This window comes from Miniopterus schreibersii, assembly GCF_964146895.1.
Source record: "Miniopterus schreibersii genome assembly, chromosome: 2".
Lineage (NCBI taxonomy): Eukaryota > Metazoa > Chordata > Mammalia > Chiroptera > Miniopteridae > Miniopterus > Miniopterus schreibersii.
In genome coordinates, this window is record NC_138102.1 from 125,503,480 (window position 1) to 125,517,875 (window position 14,396).

Genomic DNA, 14,396 nt, shown 5'->3' on the forward strand with positions numbered 1-14,396 from the left:
AAAGATTTAAGGAGAAAAAGAATAAAGTGGTTAGTGTATGGGGAAGAAAAGATTGTCATTTCTTTAATATCCCATGATAAATGTTGTGGACCTTTTAAATAGAATTGTGAAAATGACTGTCTCTTTTATAACACGGAGGGAAAAGTGACTGCAAAGACATTCTTACACACAGCAAGTGACTTGAAATATTTATGTTCACAGATAAACACACACAATCTTGTATTTACTGGGATAGAATTTAGTGTGCATCTTGTTTTTTAAAAAAGCTCATCTGATTTTGGATTTTGAGATTGAAAATGAAAGTGGTTTAGCTTCTCTGTTAGGATTAGTAAATGTGGCATTGCTTTTCCATTAGGATTAGCTGTCAACCATCAGCGGTAATACTAGAAAAATCACAGCTCTACTCTGATACGCTGAGCAAGCCCAGAAGATGATGCCAGGAAGCTCCTGTCAGGTTCCATCCAGTATGTAGAACCAGAAAACTTTACAAGGAGGCAAAAACCTCTGTCAGATGTTTGGCATGAACAAGTTTGCCATCCACTTCCAGGGAGTTTATTTTGATCTAACTTATTTCATTTAAGGAAATATCTTAGGTTTTTTATTTCCCTTTATCTAAATTTGTCTCCTTCGCAGATAAATACATCTAAGGTGTCATTGGTTGTCTTTGCAAATACAAAGAGGATCCCCTAAAACAAATATGTCATTTCTGTTTAGTATTCTGAGATCTGAAACACTATATTGCTTAAAGTAGTCACCGTGTGGCTCAGAAAGGAAATATCATTCTAGAATTTTATTAAATTATAAATATTTCTATAAATATGTAAACTTTTATATCAATTTATGTATCTATAGGTATATAAACATATATATCAGTGTATGGTTTCCATGGCTAATTTTTATTCAGCAAACATTTGCTGAATATTTAGAATTTTCAAAGCATTGTCCTAGTACCTGGGGGGGAAAAAAAAGGTGAATAAAACACCCTGAAATGAAAAGATTGAACTTCCTAGTGGAGAAGATCGGCACATACATGGTGAATGCAACTGATATACGATGGTGTGTGGAGGAAAGAGGGAGCACTGCGAATGAAATGGCCAAGCTAGAACCCGATTTATTCAGCATCCTAAGTCAGCAGGCCGTTTGTGGGTAGAGGGTCCTATGAGGTCTGCTAAGGGTGAAATGAAAGGTCTATGCTTATATTCTTTTCTAGGCAGACCTTCCACCAGACACGGGAAAGCTGTAATATCATCAGTCATGTGGCTGGGCAAGGGATAAACTTTTTCAAGGGAAATTTTCTAATACCTATCAATTCTTAAAATGTACACATCTGTGATATAGCAAATTCAATTCCAAGAACCCCTTCTTCCACAACCAGGAAGGAATGGCATGTCTATCCTCTTGAGGATACTCAAATGATATTTTACAGAGCAATACAATTAGATACCACCTGCCTAATTTTCCAAAAAGAAAGAGTTTTAAATGGCATATGTTCCAACCATACAATACAGTTACCTGGAAAAAAATCTCAATTATTTTGTTTTAAAATCTACTTAGTAGTATAAAAGAATTTTCAATAGATTATCAGTATAGAGCAATGCCTGACACAGAGTTTATACTCTATTCAAGAACATCTTATACTTCTAGGAATGCCTTAGAGACAGAAGCATTTAAAAAGAATTTGTTTAAATTTGAACCAAAGTACTACCTACTGATTTTATTTTATTTTTTAAATTTGTTATTTCTTTATTTATACTTTTATTAAGTTTATCGGGGTGGCATTGGTAAATAATACCAAATAGGTTTCAAGTTTACATTCTGATGATACATGATCTGTATATTGCATTATGTCCACCACCCAAAGTCATATCATCTTCTGTCACTTGTATATTTGGCTCCCTTTATATATTTTGGATATTAACCCTTTGTTGGAGGTGTTGTTTGCAAATATCTTCTCCCATTCGGTTGGTTGCCTTTTGTTTTGTTGTTGGTATCTTTTGCTGTGCAGAAGCTTTTTACTTTGATATAGCCCCATTCATTTATTTTTGCTTTTACTTCCCTTGCCTTTGGGGTCAAATGCATAAAATGTTCTCTATGACCAAGGGCCATAAGTTTACTACCTATGTTTTCTTCATTGTAATTTATTTTTTAAATATTATATTTAGGTCTTTGGTTTATTTTCAATTATTTTTTTGTTTATGGGGACAAACTGTTGTCTAGTTTAATTCTTTTGCATATGATTTTCCAATTTTCCCAGCACCATTTATTGAAAAGGCTTTCTTTTCTCCATTGTGTGTTTTTGGCTCCTTTGTCAAAGATTATCTGCCCATATACCTGTGGTTTTATTTCTGGGCTCTCAATTTTGTTCCATTGTTCCATGTGTCTGTTTTTCTGCTAATACCATGCTGTTTTGATTATCATAGCTCTGTAGTATAATTTGAAGTCAGGGAGTGTGATAACTCCAGTTTCATTTTTTTTCTCAGGATTGCTTTGTCCATTTGGAGTCCTTAGTGGTTCCATACAAATCTGATTTTTTTTTTTTGGTTCTATTTCTTTAAAAATTTATGTTGGGATTTTGATGGGGATTGTATTAAATTTGTATATTGCCTTGGATAATATGGCTATTTTAACTATGTTGATTCTTCCAATCCATGAACATGGAAGATCTTTTTATTTCATTGTGTCTTTTTCAATCTCTTTTAATAATGTTTTATAGTTTTCAGTATATAGATCCTTTATATCCTTTGTTAAGTTTATTCCTAGGTATTTTATTCTTTTGGTTAAAATTGCAAAGGGAATTGGATTTTTGTTTGTTTCTTTCTTTTTCTGAATTTTATTGTTGTTATACAGGAAAGCAGTGAATTTTTGTACATTGATTTTGTATCCTGCTACTTTACTGTATTTGTTTATTGTTTCACATACATTTTTTTGTGTGGAGTCTTTAGGATTTTATATGTAAAGAATCACATTATCTGCAAATAGTGACATTTATTTTCTCCGTTCCCAATTTAGATGCTTTTTATATTTTTCTTCTTTCCTGATTGCTGTGACTAGGACTTCCAGAAACATATTGAATAATTGTGGTGTGAGTGGACATTCTTTTCTTGTTCCTGATTTAAGAAAAAACACAAACTTTCAGTTTTTCACCATTGAGTATGATATTGGCTCACGGTTTATCATATATGGCCTTAATTATGTTAAGGTACTTTCCTTCTATACCCATTTTATTAAATACTTTAATCATAAATGAATATATCTTATCAAATGCTTTTTCTGCATCTATTGATAAGATCATGTGATTTTATCCTTTGTTTTGTTAATGTGATGTATTACATTGATTGGTTTTCATATGTTGTGCCCCTGGAAAGAATCTTACTTGATCGTGATGCATTTTTTTTTTTTGTAATGTATTGTTTTATTTCATTTGCTAGTATTTTGTTAGGATTTTTGCATCTGTATTCACTAGAGATATCAATCAATAGTTTTTTTTGTGTGTCTGTTATCCTTGCCAGGTTTTGGCATCATGTTTATGTTGGCCTTATAAAATGTGTTAGGAAGCATTGCCGCTTCTTCAATTTTTTGGAAGTGCTTGAGAATAGGTATAAATGTTCTTTGAATATTTGGTAGAATTCTCTAGTGAAGCCATCTGGTTTTGGACTTTTAATTTGGGGGAGGTTTTTGATAGTTGTTTCAATTTCTTCACTATTTTTTAAAAATATGTTTTTTATTATTGATTTTAGAAAAAGAGGAAAGGAGAGGGAGAGCGAGACACACACATCAATGTGAGAGGAAAACACCAACCAGCTGTCTCCTGCACGCCCCCTACTGGGGACGAGCTTGCAATCTGGGCATGTGCCCTGAGTGGGAATCTAACCGGCAACCTCATTTGTCTCTATATATCTTTTGATTTCACCTTTTGTTTCTTCTTTGACCCGGTCATTTTTTGGTAGTATGTTGTTTAATCTCCACATATTTGTGGGTTTCTTTACTTCTTTTTTTGCAGTTGATTTCTAATTTCAAAGCATTATTGTCTGAAAATATGCTTGGTATGATTTCAGTCTTCTTGAATTTGTTGAGGCTAGTTTTGTGACCCAACATAATGTTTAAACTTGAGAATGTTCCATGTGGACTGGAAAAGAATGTATAATCTGATGTTCTGGGATGAAAGGCTCTATAAATTTCAATTATGTCCATTTGTCCTAATGTGTCATTTAAGGCCGATATTTCTTTATTGATTTTCTGTTTGGATGATTTGTCTAGAGCTGTCAATGGAGTATATAGGTGCCCAAGTATGATTGTGTTTTTGTCAGTTTCTCCCTTTAATTCTGTTAGTAGTTGCTTTATATATTTTGGTGTTCCTTAATTGGGTACATAGATATATATTTAGAAGTGTTCTGTCTTTCTGATATAGTGTCTCCTTTATCATTATAAAATGTCTCTCTTTGTCTCTTGTTACCTCTGTTATTTTGAGTTCTATTTTGTTAGATATAAGTATGGCTGTACCTGCTTTTCTGTGGATGCCATTTGCTTGGAGAATTATTTTCCACCCTTTCACTTTGAGTCTCTCTTTGTCTTTGTAGCTTAGATGTGTCTCCTGAAGGTAGCATATGGTTTGGTTTATTTTTTGATCCAGTCTGCTACTCTGTGCCTTTTTATTGGTGAATTCAGTCCACTTACATTTAGAGTACTTATTGGTATATTAGGATTTCCTATAGCCATTTTATCTTTTGTTTTCTGGTAGCTCTGTGCCTCCACTGGTTATTTCCCTTCGTGTTTCTGTCTGTTATTTTAGTTTTGTAGTATTCCATAACTATTTCCTCTGCTGCCTATTTTTTGAAGTAATGTGTCTTAGTTTGGGTTTTTGTTTGTTTGTTTTTGTTTGTTTGGCCAGGTGTGTGGTTGCCATTAGTTTTAGAAAAAAGAAAGTTTCATATATACAGTAGTCCTTTGTCTTTTGAATGCATCTGATTCCCATCCTCCTTTGCAAATTCTGACCCTCATGCCTTCCCCTTTTAGGTTTTTTATTGTCACAAACCATCCCTGTTTGTGCTGCAAGTTTATCAGTGATCTCATTCAGAGTTTTCTGACCTTTTGTTCTTTATTTTAGCTAAAATAACCCCCTTGAGTATTTCCTGCAATGGAAGTCTTCTGGTGATAAATACCCTTAGCTTCTAGATGTCTGAAAATGTCTTTATTTCTCCTTCCTATCTAAAGGATACCTTTGCTAGAGATATTATTCTTGGCTGGTAAGTTTTCTTTTTCAGTAGTTTGAATATTTGCCTGTAGAGTTTCTGCCTGTATAGTTTCTGCTAAGAAGTCCGACGATAACTTAATGGACTTTCCTTTATAGATTACTTCCTTCTTTTCCTTGGCTGCTTTGAGAATTCTTTTTCATTTACTTTTGACAGTTTTAGTTCAATATGCCTTAGAGAAGGTCTTTGTGGATTGAGGTAATTAGGTGTTCTGTTTGCTTCTTGGACTTGAGAATCTAGCTTTTTCCATAGGGTTGGGAAGTTCTTATCAACTATTTGTTTGAATAAGCTCTCAGTTTCCCTGTTCCTCTCTTCTCCCAGTATAACTATTGCTGTTATATTGATCTTTCTGATGGAGTCAGATAGTTCTCATAGAGTCCTTTCCTATTTTTTTTATTTTTTATTTTATGCTCAAGTCTCTCTCTTCTTCCCTTAGATTTCTATCTTCAATTTCTTTGGGTCATTGATTTGCTTTCTGAACTCATTAAACTGCTGATTATCTGTATTTCCTTGCATCTCCTTAAGTTTTTTTATAACTGCAATCTTGAACTCTCAGTCATTTAAATCACATATTTCCAGGTCTTTAAATTTGTTTTCTGGAGATTTTTTAATTTTCTTTCTGAACCTCCTTACTACAGTGGCTATTCATGAGTATGATGGATTCCTTCCCTATCTAGGTATCTACATATGAGTGGCACTTTTCTAGATTGATATCAAGAAGTCTTTCTATTATTTTCCAGTAGGTGGCAGTGAATCTCAAGGCTTTTTAGCTATCTTGCACATCTATGGCTTTAAAGATCTCCTTGGGGTGGTGGCAAATGGGAATGTGGTGCCTTCCCTGTGATCCCATCACCCCAGTCCCAGGGGAAGAACCTCACGGGGGAGCACCATAGGAGATGGAGCTCCAAATCCTTAAAAGCCCAATGCTGTTCCTCTCAGTCGGACGCTGCAGTCAGTATCGCTGAGATGTGTGGGGGTGGGGTGGGCCAGGTAACTGGGCTGCCTTCTAACTTGCTTTGCCCTCCGAGTAATGGTGACCTCTGACCTCCACAGAGTCCCTCTTGTGCCTCCAATCCTGGGACCAGTCACAAAGTGCACACTTTGCTCAGGGAAAAAGTGATTCTGTAGTACCAGTTCTTGGGTTTGCAGATAATGTGCTTGGCAATCCAACACCAAGGGCAAGGGAGGAGTGCTCTGGGAGATTAAGGGGCAGCCAGGCTCTGTGGCTTTGTTTCTCTGTCTGGAATGCCAACCACCAATCAAATGTGCCTATTACCTCTGTGCTGTGTCCCTGCCCACGTCACTGGCCTCAGCCATAGTTCCTACTGCCCACTCCTGCAGGTATACACACAAAACCTTTTTGCTTCTCTTGACTGAAGAGAGTGCCAGCCACCACCTGATTCCTCCCCGTTGTGAGCTAAGCCCCACTGTGAGCTCCCAGATGTAGGGCTGTCTCCTTGGCTCTTCACTGCATTTATCGCTTCTAGATTCCCTGGTTTGCTCCCACTTGCCCACCTTTAGATGTTCCAATACGCAGGTCTCTCAGTTGTGTTTATGTGTTGAACAAGAAGTCCTTTGTTGAATTACAGCTGTTCTAATTGTTGAAACTTCAAGGGAAAAGGGCAAGGGGATGTCTCATGCTGCCATTCCTCTGATGTCACTCTAACTTTATTTCATTTTTGATGAATACTAATTGCCTCATACATGAGTTGGTGGTTAATATCGCATACATAAAACTTCAAAATGTGTATATATTTTTGTAGTCAATTGGATCAAGTGGTGATGTGAGTTATACATAATTTCAAATCAAACCATAACTACATATAGGAAATATTTGCCAACGCATAGTTGTTTTTTTCTGACATGACTGGTGGGAGGGAAATGAGGACACTCCCTAATTTCACTTGAGATTTCCACTGTGGTGAGTATATTGTTTAGAACCAGGCAATGTAGGAGGAAAGTAGCCTTGGGTGAGTAGTATGCCACATCTCCTGTTTAGATTGCTAGAATTTCCAAGTACTGAACAAATGTTAATTGAGTTTGTGACTGGCCTCTTTTATTTTCATAAAACAAACAAACAAAAAACTCTCTTAAAAGTGACTTTTTTCAATTCTGGGCCTTTTTATGCTCTCAAAGGATTTTCTTTTCTCTTGGTTGTTTCCATAAGCACGTTAAGTCTTTGAGTTGCTTCCCTGTAAAGGGAATATAAAGCAGCAGCACTTAGCAACATAATAGATAAGAGCTTATTATTTGTTGTCTCAGTTGATATTTTAAGATATGCAATGTGGTTTCTTTTTGTTTGTTTCTACAGCCCTAGAGCTTCCCTTAATACAAATAGCCCTCTGGCTTTTATATTACAGATCAGACTTTGTACAAATGCCTTCAATTCCTTATTGCATGCCAAACAAGTATGTTTATCTGGCACAGGCATACAACAAGGTCAGAAAGAAAATATCTGGTGATGTGGATAAGTTAATCTTTCATTCTATAATCAAGTATGCACTGTCCAAAGCCTTTTCAATCACAAGTTTAATTGAAAGACATTGACCTAAGTTCCTTTAGCAGAAAAACCCTAAAGTGCAGATCCAACATAAATTAGTCAATGGAATTTACCTGAATTTCTATTTACTGCCTTTAAATATTGAGTTTATCCAGGTACTCTAAGAATTTTTGGATATCTCTGATCTAACATAAAATCAAAGTATTTGCTATCAATATTGAAAATATTCTTCTGAGGCTTTCTAAAATGTTATATTCAGAAAAAAATGATTTCAATAGCTCCTAACCATGGCTAGAAGTTTTTCTTTCCTTTTATACAATCTTATCAACCAAGCCATTTCAACTTATATAAGACAGAAAGGATAAGATTTAAAGGCAATCCACTTTGCACCTGTTAGCAGAAGAATAAGGAATGGGGCCAGAGACAGCCAGGAGTGAACAGGTTCCTTTCAAACCAATAGAACCTGAACTAGCTTTTTACAGTTAATCCAATTCCTTTCGCACCACTTCCCTCTGGGAAGGTATCTCTAATAATGAATTGAAAACAGGACAATAACTTTATCAAATAATTGCCTCTAATTAGAAAGTCCTAGGTATACATAGTTTTCCAATTCCTCCCTTCAATAGCATTTGTATTTTTAGTTGGTCTTTTAGGTGACCCCATTAAAAGCATAGCTGAGAATTCACAGTTAGGAATCTTGTTCAGCCAAATTAATTAAGTGCCATTTTCCTTCTGGGAGGAAATTAGTTGTTTGGATAAATGTATTAATTGAGTGTTTGTTTCTGTTGATTATAATCATACACAGAATCCCTTGGCACAATTATACCTTGTACTAGAACTCTCCTCTAAATATTTCTTTCAGATTTTTCATTCAGCTTTCAAAAGCACCTAAAATTTTCTCATCCATAAGCAATAATTTATCATATGCTTCTCCAAATTTACTCCAGGCTTATCAGCCTTTTGGTTTTGACATAATTTTAAGTGACTGGTGATCTCAGGGCGGTTCTGTGTGCAGTTATTCATACAAAGCAGGGCTCAAAGCATTTTTTAAATTTTTTTGTGTGCAGTTCCTTGAAGTCTGGTGACCAACATTACTGAGATGAGTTCACCATACCTCAGGGGAGGCCACGTCACAGGTACTGCACTAAAAGAAACAGGGGTACAAAGATGGATATGACATAAGCCTCGCCCTCAGGAGAAATAAACAAAACAAAGCGCAAGAAATAGATGTGGAAGGTGCATTAATGGGGAAGAAATATGTTTCACAGGAGCAATACTAAACATTATAAATTTGGAGAGAGTGTGGTAACTGCACTCAAAATACAGTGAAGGATGAGAAATGTAATGGCATCTTGAAGAAATGGCCAAAATCTACTTTGGCTAAAATGCCTCCCCTGGACACTTAAGTGCATACAATGATCAATACGAGAGTGATTTTGAACCCCAATCCTCGAAATCTTTTTAATTTCTATCTGGGAAATTTGAGGTTTTGCATGCACCAGGAGTCTTACAAGGTGTTTGAGCTGGAAAGACGTATGTCCAGAATTGGGATTTGGGGAATGATCTGACATCGTAATTTGTCTTTGGCAACATCAAAGGATAGTTTCCTAAATAATGGCCACATTTTCTTCACCCACCCACCCACCCACCCATCCTTCATTCATTCATTCATTCATTCATTCATTCATTCATTCATTGTATCATTCAAATTTTTAAAAAACCACAAAAACATTTGTTAGGAGCCTATTGCTGTATTAGTAATATAATATAGTATCAGTTACCTAATCTGACAGATATATTGTATTCGTTACCATAGCATATGAAGATGGGCCAGATGTGATACTATCATTCCACAGTTTAGAAGACAGGATAAGAAAGTACACAAACAACAATAGAGCGAATTTCAAGAGAGGTACAGAAAGGAGGAAGGAAAGAAAAAGTCATGAAAACTGGCCTAAGCATTGGATTCAAATAAGTTATGTTTTTATATTTCATTATAAGGTGAAAGACATATAGATTTTTTTCTAAGTTTGATTTGAGGGATTCTAGGTTAATCTACTCCCCTAAAATACCTGTTAAAAAGAGACAAAAGCTCCTTTTTTTTTTTTTTTTTTTCTTTTAGAGAAGAATCTCATTGAATTATTTCAAAGTACTTCAGCTGCATTTGAGCTGTTTGAATGCAGCTTGATAAGGGTCATGAAAGGAGTAGCTCACCAGCGTGCTACATTTTTATAATATGTCAGTAAAAAATTTGTTTATCAGATCACATTTTTCCTAAAAAGTCATTTCAGACCCAAAGAAAGTAGAATTTTGATAATATAGATGCTAAAATATAACGTAGATCATAGTCAAGATCGGAAAGGTTATATGGTGAGTGAACCTGGAAGGCTAGTGGGAAGCTTAAAGGCAGCAGAGCACAGGTCAGGGACCAGGTACGGAAAACTTAGGAGAAAGGTCACTGAAGGGAAAGGAAAGAAGTCCTGAGGTTAAATTAAGCCAACTGCACTGTTTTGCTTATTGGCAGCCTCTGTCCTGACTGGTCAGTGTTCATGTGATATCTATTGTTAAATATTCTGGTTCTACTTCAAGCTCACATAGTACCTGCGGTTCATATGGTATCTCCTGATAAATATGTTGGTTGTATTCTTTACTCATATTTAAACTAAATGCTTCATATGAAAACCAACGCTTTTTAAAGAACTACACAGTCTGTCTGATTAGGTTGCTTTTTTTTTTTCCTCTCCTTGAAATTCTCATTTGGTTTGAGGAAATTATACAGTCAATCTCACTACAGTAACTGTCTTTAGAGTTTCTTAGTCCATCCAATTTTTTTTCTTTCTTTCTGGAGACTGGCTCATTTCCTTGTTTCACAGTTCACTGAAACTCTTTGTGGTCAGCGAGTCCCATCCATCTTATTTTGGGTTGACTTTGTGAATCTCACACATTTAGAGTAGGCAATAGGGATAAGCAGAATCTGGGAACAAAGGTCTCAACACTGGACAGGCATGTGACACCTAAAAGCAGATTTGACAAAAATGAATGGAGACAGCTTGGGTGTGATAGATGTGATAACTATAGCACATCCTGTGACCTTGCAAAGAAAATATTCACCCTTTCTGTTGCAGTAAAAATATGTTGATGTATGTTTTCAGAATGCCATATTTTTAACAAATCAGTACATATCAGCATCATTTTAAATACATTTGCTTTCTTATATGTGTTTATTTGGAGTTAAATTTTTCCAAACTCATCAAACTTTTCCAAACTGCCCCCTTTCCTCTACCTTTTCAAACTTTAATTTTCATCTTTTCCATAAGGCTCTTTTTCTCCATTCATCTCTCTGTCCTGTGTATTTTCTGATTGTATCTCTTTGGTTTTGTATTTTATACTTAGCACTTATTTGAGGTTTTTAATCTTCAAAGCTGCTGAGAACATTACCTAATTAATCCCCCCAATCCCCCCCCATAGTTTTATAATGAAAGTCATTATTAGAACTTCTACTTTTACATGCAGGAGAAAATAAGGTGAAGGTTAAATGACTTGCCCCAAACCACAAAACGTGAGCTGCTCCCTGCGCCGAGGCCCCTGTGCCCCGTCCGGCGGCTCCCGTGTCTTCCTTCGGCCTCATCTGCCTGGTGTTCTCTGGTATGAAGTATTTACTTCCATGTCGTGAACTTTATTTATTCATATTCCAATCTCTCACAAAAAACAGCGAATTTCTTTTAATAATAGGTTTTCTATTAATTATATATTTTCCATTTTCTTAATACTGGCTTTTGACTTACCCTCTTTTGTGTTTACTTGTATCTTGGTCTTTTACAACCCCTTTTATATTTTTTAACCTATTGGCAGTATGACTTTAATACAAGAAGTAACTACTTACTTCATGATTATAATGGGAAAAAAGCAACAGAGCAATAACTGTAGATTTAGATTGAGTACTGACTTTTCCATTTGCCTTATATACGTTGGTCACATAAATTAATACATCTAATATCTAATGTCATTATTTATACGTTAGAAAATAGAACATATTCACTGGACTGCTATAAGGATGAACCAGATAACACATACAGGGTGGGGCAAGTAGGTTTACAGTTGTTCTTATGGGAAATAACACAATGATTAATAAATAATAATACAAGAATACACTCTGCTTTGCCTTCTCACAACTGTAAACCTGCGTTTGTCCCACCCTGTATAAGTTCACAACACAGCACCTACACATAGTTGTTTTAATTCTTCTTTTACTAATCTCTATTAATTTTTTTAATTAAGGTATTATATTTTAAGTACATTAAAAAGTTAAGATCTTAACTATACAATTTTATGATTTTTGACAAATTTAAACACCATTCTTTAGCTCAAGATATAGGACTTTTCTATTACCCCTGAAGGTTCCCTAATGGCTGTTTCCAGGGAACTCCTCCCCCAAGGTGAATGGTCGGGCTTTCATCATCCATTAGTCCTGGCTATTCTAGAACTTCACATAAGCAGAATCATTCAGTATCTGTGCTGTTGCATCAGTCTTCTTTCACTCGTTATGTGTTTTGAGATGCACCAACGTGGTTGGATACTGTATCCGGAGTTCTGACCTTTATTGTATTTCTAACTCTCCTGACGATGGACACTTAGGTTGTTTCCACTTTAAAGCTATTATGAGTAAGGTTTCTATGTACATTCTTGTGAAGGGATTTTTGTGATTATTATTGTTTTATTTATCTCACCAATAGAATTAATGAGTCAGACTCTGCCAAGCATTTTCCATAATGGCTGTACTGTTTCATCCTGCCCCCAAAATGTATGGAAATACAGTTGCTCCACATTTTTGCTGACACTTGGTACTAACAGTATTTTAAGTTTTACTCATTCCATTGGGTGTGTGGTGCTATTTCATTATAAATACCTCTTGCATTTCTTTGATGACTGATGATATTAAACAACACTTGGCACAATTATTTTTCTCGAAACATACTGTTATTCTTGTAGCAACACTGTTATTTCTCAGTGATTTTTATTTATATTTTGAGGAAGTAATAATCAGATAAGACTGTCTAATTTACTTTTATAATTTTAACTTTATAGAAGTTATCACAACAAAGATTATCCTTCTAAAGAAAGCAAGAAAAAATATTCCTATTTTAATTATCAACCATCCCAGTATAAAACTGGCAAGAACCGTCAATTGTCCCTTCCTGATAGAACAAGCATTGCATTTTTTTCTGAAGACAGAACAGTCTTTGAACTTTCTAGGGTTTAATGAAAACTTTTTGTGTGTGAAAATGAAAAACAGTGCAGGACAAATTATAACAAAACAGATTTTCTTTAAAGTTATGGAAGAGGTTTGAGGGCAAGACATACTGAAAATGGAGGGAAAGATATTTTTATGTTTACTAAAAGTAGACATGAAATAAGTAGTTTGAGAAAATAACAGAGAATGGCAATTCAAATTTGTGTCTGCTTATTAGAATGTGATATATTTGAAGACAGGTGTCAGAGATTAAGAGAAAAAGAAGATCAGAAACCACTTAACTAGAGTTCATCAGAATTTCTGTTATATCTCCTCTCACTTTCTGTTACTGGGCACATATTTTCCTCTGAACAGCAAATACTCAAAATAAATAACTATTATTTTACTAGCTGTCACTGCAAAATAAAGTGCACTTCAGATGTTTTCTTTAACACAGTTACTTCAACCTTTCTTTTCCACTTGTCATTTATCAACCACTCACTTTAGAAAGTACTGAAATATGAGTGTTGTTTTTTTTAAAGAGAGTAAGCATGTATGTCATAAAGAGAAGTGTGACACAGAGTATATAACTGATTGAATTTAGGTTATTTGGTTCCATAATAGCACAGTGGACCAAGTTAGCTATTGGCAATATTATTGATTTATCAATTCTCAGACTAAAAAAAAAAGGGAGAAAAATAACACATCCACAGGCCAATTAGTCCTTGCATTCTATAATTCAAGAAGCATACATCTTACAACCTATCTGCCTATCTGCAATAGGTAGATAGTAGATACATAGGAAACTGATATATTGATCAAAATATAGATAGGTGATAGATAGAGATAAGAATAAAAAAATGAAAAAAAGTCTCCAGTAGAGACTGCTCCCCCGTAGTCACTATATTTACATTGACACAATAATTTTAAAAATTTTCTTTCATTGATTTCTAAAATTTCTCAAGTACTCATAACATTCCAAGACACTGTTCTCAAACATGAGTTAACAATAGGAAACTAACTGGAGATAATCCATATCCACATCTCTTACTTTTTTGTCTGGCTCTGGAGTAGTTGCTGGGTGTGTGTGCACACGTGGGCGTGCATGTGTTGTCCATAACAAACAAAAAGGAAGTAAATGCAATCCTAAAATACAAAATTTGAGAAATTACAGCCATGGAAAAGAATAGTAAATTCTTTTGTTGGTTAAGGGCAGAATGCTAAGAAATTTGGAAAATACCAGTGACTTAGTTAAAATTCCCTAAAAACAGACTATGAGATGTGTATTAATGTGCAAGTGATTTACTAAGGAAAGTGCTCCCAGCAGAGACCAGTAAGAGAGTGGGGGGAAGTAAGACATAGAAAGAGAATCTAAGCAAGAGTCGGATTCCAAGTGATTCTAATTCAGTTTGCTCAC